Raw genomic sequence first — 10,144 nt, forward strand, 5'->3', positions numbered from 1 at the left:
CAACTTTCAACTTTCAACTTTCAACTTTCAACTTTCAACTTTCAACTTTCAACTTTCAACTTTCAACTTTCAACTTTCAACTTTCAACTTTCAACTTTCAACTTTCAACTTTCAACTTTCAACTTTCAACTTTCAACTTTCAACTTTCAACTTTCAACTTTCAACTTTCAACTTTCAACTTTCAACTTTCAACTTTCAACTTTCAACTTTCAACTTTCAACTTTCAACTTTCAACTTTCAACTTTCAACTTTCAACTTTCAACTTTCAACTTTCAACTTTCAACTTTCAACTTTCAACTTTCAACTTTCAACTTTCAACTTTCAACTTTCAACTTTCAACTTTCAACTTTCAACTTTCAACTTTCAACTTTCAACTTTCAACTTTCAACTTTCAACTTTCAACTTTCAACTTTCAACTTTCAACTTTCAACTTTCAACTTTCAACTTTCAACTTTCAACTTTCAACTTTCAACTTTCAACTTTCAACTTTCAACTTTCAACTTTCAACTTTCAACTTTCAACTTTCAACTTTCAACTTTCAACTTTCAACTTTCAACTTTCAACTTTCAACTTTCAACTTTCAACTTTCAACTTTCAACTTTCAACTTTCAACTTTCAACTTTCAACTTTCAACTTTCAACTTTCAACTTTCAACTTTCAACTTTCAACTTTCAACTTTCAACTTTCAACTTTCAACTTTCAACTTTCAACTTTCAACTTTCAACTTTCAACTTTCAACTTTCAACTTTCAACTTTCAACTTTCAACTTTCAACTTTCAACTTTCAACTTTCAACTTTCAACTTTCAACTTTCAACTTTCAACTTTCAACTTTCAACTTTCAACTTTCAACTTTCAACTTTCAACTTTCAACTTTCAACTTTCAACTTTCAACTTTCAACTTTCAACTTTCAACTTTCAACTTTCAACTTTCAACTTTCAACTTTCAACTTTCAACTTTCAACTTTCAACTTTCAACTTTCAACTTTCAACTTTCAACTTTCAACTTTCAACTTTCAACTTTCAACTTTCAACTTTCAACTTTCAACTTTCAACTTTCAACTTTCAACTTTCAACTTTCAACTTTCAACTTTCAACTTTCAACTTTCAACTTTCAACTTTCAACTTTCAACTTTCAACTTTCAACTTTCAACTTTCAACTTTCAACTTTCAACTTTCAACTTTCAACTTTCAACTTTCAACTTTCAACTTTCAACTTTCAACTTTCAACTTTCAACTTTCAACTTTCAACTTTCAACTTTCAACTTTCAACTTTCAACTTTCAACTTTCAACTTTCAACTTTCAACTTTCAACTTTCAACTTTCAACTTTCAACTTTCAACTTTCAACTTTCAACTTTCAACTTTCAACTTTCAACTTTCAACTTTCAACTTTCAACTTTCAACTTTCAACTTTCAACTTTCAACTTTCAACTTTCAACTTTCAACTTTCAACTTTCAACTTTCAACTTTCAACTTTCAACTTTCAACTTTCAACTTTCAACTTTCAACTTTCAACTTTCAACTTTCAACTTTCAACTTTCAACTTTCAACTTTCAACTTTCAACTTTCAACTTTCAACTTTCAACTTTCAACTTTCAACTTTCAACTTTCAACTTTCAACTTTCAACTTTCAACTTTCAACTTTCAACTTTCAACTTTCAACTTTCAACTTTCAACTTTCAACTTTCAACTTTCAACTTTCAACTTTCAACTTTCAACTTTCAACTTTCAACTTTCAACTTTCAACTTTCAACTTTCAACTTTCAACTTTCAACTTTCAACTTTCAACTTTCAACTTTCAACTTTCAACTTTCAACTTTCAACCTTCAACTTTCAACTTTCAACTTTCAACTTTCAACTTTCAACTTTCAACTTTCAACTTTCAACTTTCAACTTTCAACTTTCAACTTTCAACTTTCAACTTTCAACTTCAACTTTCAACCTTTCTCTTCTCACCTTTTGTTCACTTTTCGTTTTTTCCCTTTTGCACTTTTTCACTTTTAGTTTTCACTTTTTCACTGTTTTATTTTTTTTACGTTTTCACTTTTTTACTCACATTTTCACAAATTTGACATTTTGACAAATTTTACATTTCGACAAATTTGAAATCTTGACAAATTTGACATTTTGACAAATTTGACATTTTGACAAATTTGACATTTTGACAAATTTGACATTTTGACAAATTTGATGTTTTGACAATTTTGACAAATTTGACATTTTGACAAATTTGACATTTTGACAAATTTGACATTTCGCTAATTTTGACATTTTGACAAATCTGACATTTTGACTTTTGGGTTTTGGATTTTTGAATTTTTGATATTTGATTTTTAATTGTTGATTTTTGATTTTAATTTTTGATTTTCATCTTTCAACTTTGAACCTTTTACCTTTCTTTTTTCACTTCTTGTTCACTTTTTACCTTTTGCACATTTTCACTCTTTCTCTCTTCTACTTTTAACTTTTTGACTGTTTCATTTTTTCACGTTGTATTTTTTTTTACTTTTTCATTTTTTCACTTTTTACTTTTTCACGTTTTCACGTTTTCACGTTTTCACGTTTTCACGTTTTCACGTTTTCACGTTTTCACGTTGTCACGTTGTCACGTTTTCACTTTTTCACGTATTCACGTATTCACGTTTTCAATTTTGCACTCTTTCACGTTTTCACTTTTTCACTTTTTCACTTTTTCACTTTTAAACTTTTTCACTTTTTTACTTTTTCACTTTTTCACTTTTTCACTTTTTCACTTTTTCACTTTTTCACTTTTTCACTTTTTCACTTTTTCACTTTTTCACTTTTTCACTTTTTCACTTTTTCACTTTTTCACTTTTTCACTTTTTCACTTTTTCACTTTGCACTTTTGAACTTTTGCATATTTGCACTTTTTCACTACACACTATTGCCTTTTTTCTCTTTACTCTCTTTTCTTTTTTCACTCTTTTTACTCTATTTACTGTTTTTACTCTCTTTACTCTCTTTACTTTCTTTACTCTTTTTACTCTTTTTACTCCCTTTACTTTCTTTACTCTCTTTACACTCTTTACTCTCTTTACTCTTTTTATTCTTTTCAGTCTCTTTACTCTTTGCGTGTTTCAATGTGCTGGTCCGTAATCCCTTTCACTGTTTTAAAGTTTTCTTTTTTCTAATTGTCTCTCTTTTATTTTACACCATTATGTAGTTTCTTGACTCTTTTATTCCTGTTTTAAGCAAGCTATTTTTCCCATTTTTTATAATTTTCATTAGTTATAATTATTAATTATCTTGTATCTGTCTATTCTATTCTTGATATTCTTTATTTTGACGATCAATTTTTTGTACCTGTTTTCTTCAGAAAGATTATGTTTGGTATTTATTTTAGCCATATATTTTTTTCGATTTTTTTGTTTTTCTCTTACTCATTTTTAAAGTCAAATGTTTTAGTCCTTTGCCTTTCTGTTGCCTTTTAATGACCTGAATTTTTTTGATTATCTTTTTTGTAATCTTTCATTTTCTATTAACTTTTTCCTTCTATTAAATATTTGATGATCACTGTTATCTTTTTTATATATGTTTCATTTCTGTGAACTTTTTCTGTTTTCCATGTTTTCTTTTCCATTCTGTAGATAATCATTTTCAGTTAACTCTTTGTTAGATCTTTCACTTCCATTATATATTTGAATGACTATGATTGTTCTATTATATTAGTGTTCGGCGTTTTCTGTTAAACTGCCGTAAATTTCCCTGTTGTTTTTTAATATGTCTTTCACATCTTTTGTTTCATAATGTCTATTATTTTTCTTTTTTGTTGCCTGCTCTCCTGTATTTTTGTTGTATTGTGGATTGTTTTACGGCTTTCTGTTCAAATTTTATTTGTTTTCAGTCAATCTTACTTAATTTTACCGTTATCACTTATAATCTTTATTATTTTTCATTTATATATTTTACTGGCTTCTATTTTTTTCTATTATCTGTTTACTCTTTAGTTCTTAAGTTTAAATAGGTGTTTAGTCTATGTTTATTTTCCGAGTTGTAACTTATCCTTGTCTATTTTATAATGGATAGTTTATTGTGAGTTTATGTCTATCTATAATCTATTTTAGAATGCATAGTTATTCGGTAATTTATTTAAAGGTTTTCATATTTTTTAATTTTTTATTTTCCTGTCTTTAATTTTTCATTTACCTATTTTCCTATCTTTCCCTTTAACTGTCATTGATTTTTGTCTTTCAAATTTTACAGCTTCAAATGTTTCTGTTTACTGTATTCAATTTTTCTCACATGTGTTTCTCTATCTATCACTACTTTGTTATGTTTCATTCTGTCTACAATTTTTCAGTTTTACTTTTTAACTCTTTTTCGTTTCTTGTTATTAAATTTTCTGTTTCTGAACCCTCTGTTTTCTATTTGATTGGATATAAATATTCTGTAACTTATTGTGCTTCAATTCTCTGACATCTGTTTTACTTTTTTGTTTTATTTTTTGTTACCTTTTTGAATGTCTGTAATTTTACTGTCTATCATAAAAGGGGTTTTTGTTATATTTTGGGTTATTTAATTTCCTAGTTGTCACTTTTCTCTTATTAAATTTTAGCATGTACTTAGCTATCTTCCATTTGTCCATCTTTCACTATTATTTTATATTTTTTCCTATTACTTTTCTTTTTTGTTATCTGGTTATCTACTCTGTTACAAATAGCACTTTTACTATTCCGTTATTTATTTACTGTCAATTGTTTTTCTGTTATCTATTTTTCTATTTTCGATTCTTTCACACTTTCTTGGTTTTTTCAATTGTCAACGATTTTTCTGTTGTATATTGAACTGCTTCCCAACACATATGTGTTCCACTTTATTCGGGGAAATACCTTGTTGAACGATGAACTCTTCTGGTTAACGATAGGCAATTCAAAAGAAAACCCAACAATGCATCTTTCAATATTACAGCCGACAGACCTACCACCAGAAAGTGTGTCTGCTTCCTTAAGCCTTCGGTCGTGACTTATCTTGACTGCCATCGACATGCATCATTCTTTCTCACTTTGTTGTCCTGGAAAATCGATTTCAAGAGTTCTTCTCCGGTCGACATTTGAAGATATTTTCCATCGCATGCTTCCCACGGTGCTATTTAGAGCTTGAGCATTTGAACCTAGTGTTTCATGGTAAATATATACTAGAATCCAATACAATTCGCTCAAAACATTGTTCGAAATGACAGAAAACCACATCAGCATCCCTCAGCAGAAATTAGTCTTCCGTAGTGATAAATGACTTGAATTTTAAAATCCCTGCAAACCAGCTGCGGGTCACCGCTGCTGGAGCTTCGACTTCTAAACCGCACATAACAAGGATGAGCTAAATGTAAATAACTTGCTAACAAAATTCAGCAAGAAAGTTTAACCGAAAGCATCGAAAGAACCTTTTCATTCCTCACTCTCCCCCCTCCCCTTCCCATTCGAGGCACCCGACCAACATTGGCGGAATTTCGCCGACTGAATCCTGAAAGGGTATAATTATCATAATTGCAGAAACAACATTACCAGTGAAAATCCTCTTAAGCACATTGAGTGGTGGGAGCAGGATAACAAAAAAAAGCGAACACAACCACTAGCAGAGTAGGTTCTAGGCGGTTCCATAACCGACCAGCAGTGTACCGAGAAATAAATGAATATGGAAGGATGAAGCTGTTTTTGGGGTACAAGCTCTGCACAAAATGCCAGATACCGGTAGCTACATCTTTGGAACAAAAAAAAATCCAGCAGCAAATGAAAAGTGAATGAGGCAAAACGAGGAAAAAGTATTCTTCTCCGCATCCAACTGCACTCTCGGAAGTGAGCGAAGAAAAAAAAACACGGGGACTGAAAAAGTGGCATCTATTGAAATGCGGAAGAAAATCTTTCCGTTTTGCCGGTCGTTCAAGCCCGTGAGTGGTTTCGGAAGCACTGGAATAGGTTCACTGGAACAGCAGCAGGCGTTCACTCTCCTATTTTCTCTTGTTCACTAGTTTAATAAAATGGAAATGAGAAGCCATTCAATGGGATAAGTGAAAGAATGGGTGGGATGAAATGGTGTTTGCACTTTTGCACACATTGAATGGGGGGGTGCTCGCTCCTCGGGATGACCTGCTACGGCTGGTTGGTGTTGGCGCTTTCCGGGGGTCATCCGAAGGGTAGCGTGAAGGATTTTCCGGGGGAATGGTACCCAATTATCTTGATGAATTTATTCAATGCCTTCTGAAGACTCGAACTGGAAAGGTGCTTGAAAGTTTTTTTTTGTCCGAAAAGATTAAAAAAGGCCACAGTTATTTTGTTTGAAGTGTGTCGGTATAGTATCATTATTGCAAGTTGGCCAATAACGAAAAACCATAGTACAGAATGAGTAATCAAATATAATGTCTAAATCCTGCATTTCAGATTGAGTAGTTTGTAACATTTATTGTGAATCGTTTTCAAATTCCCGTAAATCACAACTACAATTGTGTGTTAGTGTTCTCGTAGGGAAACTAATTTTATTAATTATTGCAATACAGTGCTCCATGAGACAGGAATAATCATCATTATCATCGTCGTCATAAACGACTTTAATACTCGAGCTTAAGAGCCACCACTCTCCAATCTACTGACATGCCTGCGAGCACTTGATAGTCTTCTTCCTTTAACACCTGCGTCTCAAGGTCGTATAAACCAACAGGGAGTATCAGCGATTTGCATAGAGCATGTTTTGTGCGTGTCGTCTGTCTACTATATGACGTCAGCCGAAGTCCAATTCGCAGTTACAAAACGCCTTCTGACCTCGAGACAAATATCGTTATTACATGTTACTAGTCTCCAAAAATAAATGAACACCCATCTGTTTCCACCTTGGAATCAAGAAAAAGAAATAGAGATCGAAATAGACAAGTAAAATTAATCGGTGGCAATTTGGCAAATCAAACTGAATAGGCTTTTATGTGTTCTAAATTCAACTAAAACAAAATTTAGAACCTTGGCAGTTAGCAAGATAAATCACTTCAATATTCCTCCAACATACCTTCAACCGTTCGAACCCCTTCGAACACCCGGCACCGTAACTCCATCCCGGCGCATAAATCACACTGAAAGCAAGGATTATCTCCCATTCCAACAGACTTCATTTCACTCGACTGAGCTGCATTGGACAGCTAGGCGAGCGACGACAACGGATGCGGTGACTTTATTGAAATCAGTGGGAATTAGTTTGTACAACTCGTAATCATGGGATGCATCCCCTGCCGGGCAAAGTATTTGGCACCTGCATCGGCTAGAGTTGGAACACCATCGGCATCAGTCTCGGTGGCAGCTGTCATGAACAGAGCCAGCACAATGATTAGCCGAATGAGAGAACTATAGGACGAACGAGAATCGGTTGTCGAGTTTCGATAGTTCTGTTTTCTGGCATTGTTCGATCCCTCTTTGCTTTGCATATGGTACCTGTCTACCGAACCCTGGTATGTTGGATTCAATCCGATCCACATGACGACGGGTTGAGTGATTAACGGTGGCCGAAGCTGGTGACATTTTCAGTATATTCTCAACATTAATCCTAGGAAATGGCAATAGTAAATTGTAATAACATTTTATGAATATTGATGAATATGTATTAGATATATAACATAATATTGAATTTGTAATGTTGGAAACGACGACGATAAGATATTTCTCTTGAAAAAGGCCAAAACCAGTGGCTGAAACGTCGAGAAGTATACAACAGCCGTTCTTATTTCTAGACCGTGAAAGCGGAAAATCCACTGAAAAAATAATATTGAATTGCAATTAAAAAATGAGTTAACTGAATCTACGCAACATACATCAGATTATATTGTGTGGTAAACTTAGAAAACCAAGGCATAACAATGCGTATCTCCACCGCATTGCATACATTCTTTTTTACATTTCTTATAAAAGAAATGTATAGAATTCGCTCAAACTTTCAAGATTTTTTCCGAGGCCCGGAGGGCCGAGTCTTATATACCAATCGACTCAGCTCGACGATTTGGGACAATGTCTGTGTGTGTGTGTGTGTGTCTGTGTGTGTGTATGTAACGGACAAATTCTCATTCGTGTTTCTCAGCAATGGCTGAACCGATCTTATCCAAACCAATTTTAAATGAAAGAACTAAAAAACAGTATGAACGCTATTAATTTGTTTTTGATTCTGATGTTTAGTTTCCAAGATATGAATGTTTGAATGCGTAAAAATGGCGTTTTTTGCAGTTTTTTTGAATTATCTGCCGAAATTGACCATATAGAATAGCAATTTATATGTTTTTAGATAGCTTTAACGAATACCTTTCGAACAAGCTATAGATTGTTGAAATCGGACCATTATCAAAAGAGATATTTAACATTAAATGCGGACGAAAGATTTTTATCATTTCCCATTGCCAGAAATATGACCAAAAACATGTAATCTATTTTTAACGCCAAAACGGCTTATTTTAGGTCAATAGTATCTTCGGTGAATTTAATGGAGGCAATATGCCCTTTCTTTTGGTATTGTGCTTTTGCTGATTAATCCCCCTATGAGTGAGATATTTTCCCAAATTTTCTTGGAAGTGATTATATCGAAATGATGCCTTCAGCAAATTTGTAGCTCTAACTTTTGCAAATAACTTTACTGAAGACTTCAAATATCTATTTTGAATACTTTAAAAGTTATGGCTTGTTGTTTGTGGATTACTCTTTGTCGCCTATTTATTGTTCAATACATTGAAATAAGCCAAACATTATTTCGATAAAACGAATTTTGTATTTCATTTTTCTATCTACAACCGCTAGAAATAATCACCGAACACTTCCAAGTTGTCTGGAAGGAACTTGATAACTTATCAGTGCAAAAATGTTCATTTGTGCGAACCTTCTGACTGCAATTTTTCTAATTCATGACCATCGGATCGATCTGAAACATATTGGAAAATGAAAAGCGAAATAACTAACTCCAAGCAACGGCGTAGCCAAGGGAAGGTTTTGGGGTTTAACACCATACAACGCCCCCCCCCCACCACACCCACAAAAAAATTGGATTGAAGTTGAAAATTTATTGATGCAGACTGATTTAATTCAATATTACAATAACAATTATCTGATCCGTACATTGATATTCTGTTGTTGCAAACATCATGAGGACTTTTGATAAATTGTCCGAATGGGGTCCTGATATGTAACTGATCTTTTGGTCTTGATTTCACAGTTGTCTAATTGCATCAATATCAAAATCCTGCCTGAAAACATTCCAATAGAAAATTCCAGAGTTCTGTTTTCAATCATGATCCTCAGATTTCTTTTCAAATTGAGCTCGTTTTTGTAGAGATGTACTGTAATAAGGGTCTTTATTTAATAGGAAGCGAAGTAAAAATTGATTTAATGTCTATGAAACATAGAACTGCGCTCCAAAAAATGCATAACTTTCAACATTTGCTAAAAATGTTTTTGCCTTTCTCATTCACTCTAAAATTCGTCAATCTAATCCCGACCGGGAGGGCCGAGTGTCATATGCCAATCGACTCAGTTCATCGAGATCGGAAAATGTCTGTGTGTATGTATGTGTGTATGTGGAAAAATATGCGACTTCTGTTTCTCAGAGATGGCTGGATCGATTTGCACAAAGTTAGTCTCAAATGAAAGGTACAACCTTCCCATCGGCTGCAATTGATTTTTTATTGATTGGACTTCCGGTTCCGGAGTTACGAGTTGAAGAGTGCAATCACACAGCAAATTCCCATATAAACTGAAATGAAAAATTTTCTAAATCAAATTTGTATTTTTGATGCCAAATGACTTTATAATGCATGAAACATCGAGATTTGATGTAAACTCGAAAAAAAATAATGTTTGACAAAAATTGATTTTTTTGGACTTTGGTACATTTTTGCCTTTCTTTTTTTTTATTTCGATTATAGAGGTTTTAACCTTAAGGTCATTCGCCTCTTCGGGTTAGAAAAATCTCTTGTGAAAAATTTCTAACCCTATGTGCGGGGTCGGGACTCGAACCCAGGTGCGCTGCGTACAAGGCAATCGATTTACCAACTACGCCACGCCCACCCCCTTTTGCCTTTCTCATACAGCATGCCGGAGGGAGCATGCAGTGAGTGGTTGCTACTTTAAAAATAAAACTAGTTTAAAATTTCTTAACGAGTTGAAAATTT

This window comes from Topomyia yanbarensis, chromosome 3 (genome assembly GCF_030247195.1).
Source record: "Topomyia yanbarensis strain Yona2022 chromosome 3, ASM3024719v1, whole genome shotgun sequence".
Classification (NCBI taxonomy): Eukaryota; Metazoa; Arthropoda; class Insecta; order Diptera; family Culicidae; genus Topomyia; species Topomyia yanbarensis.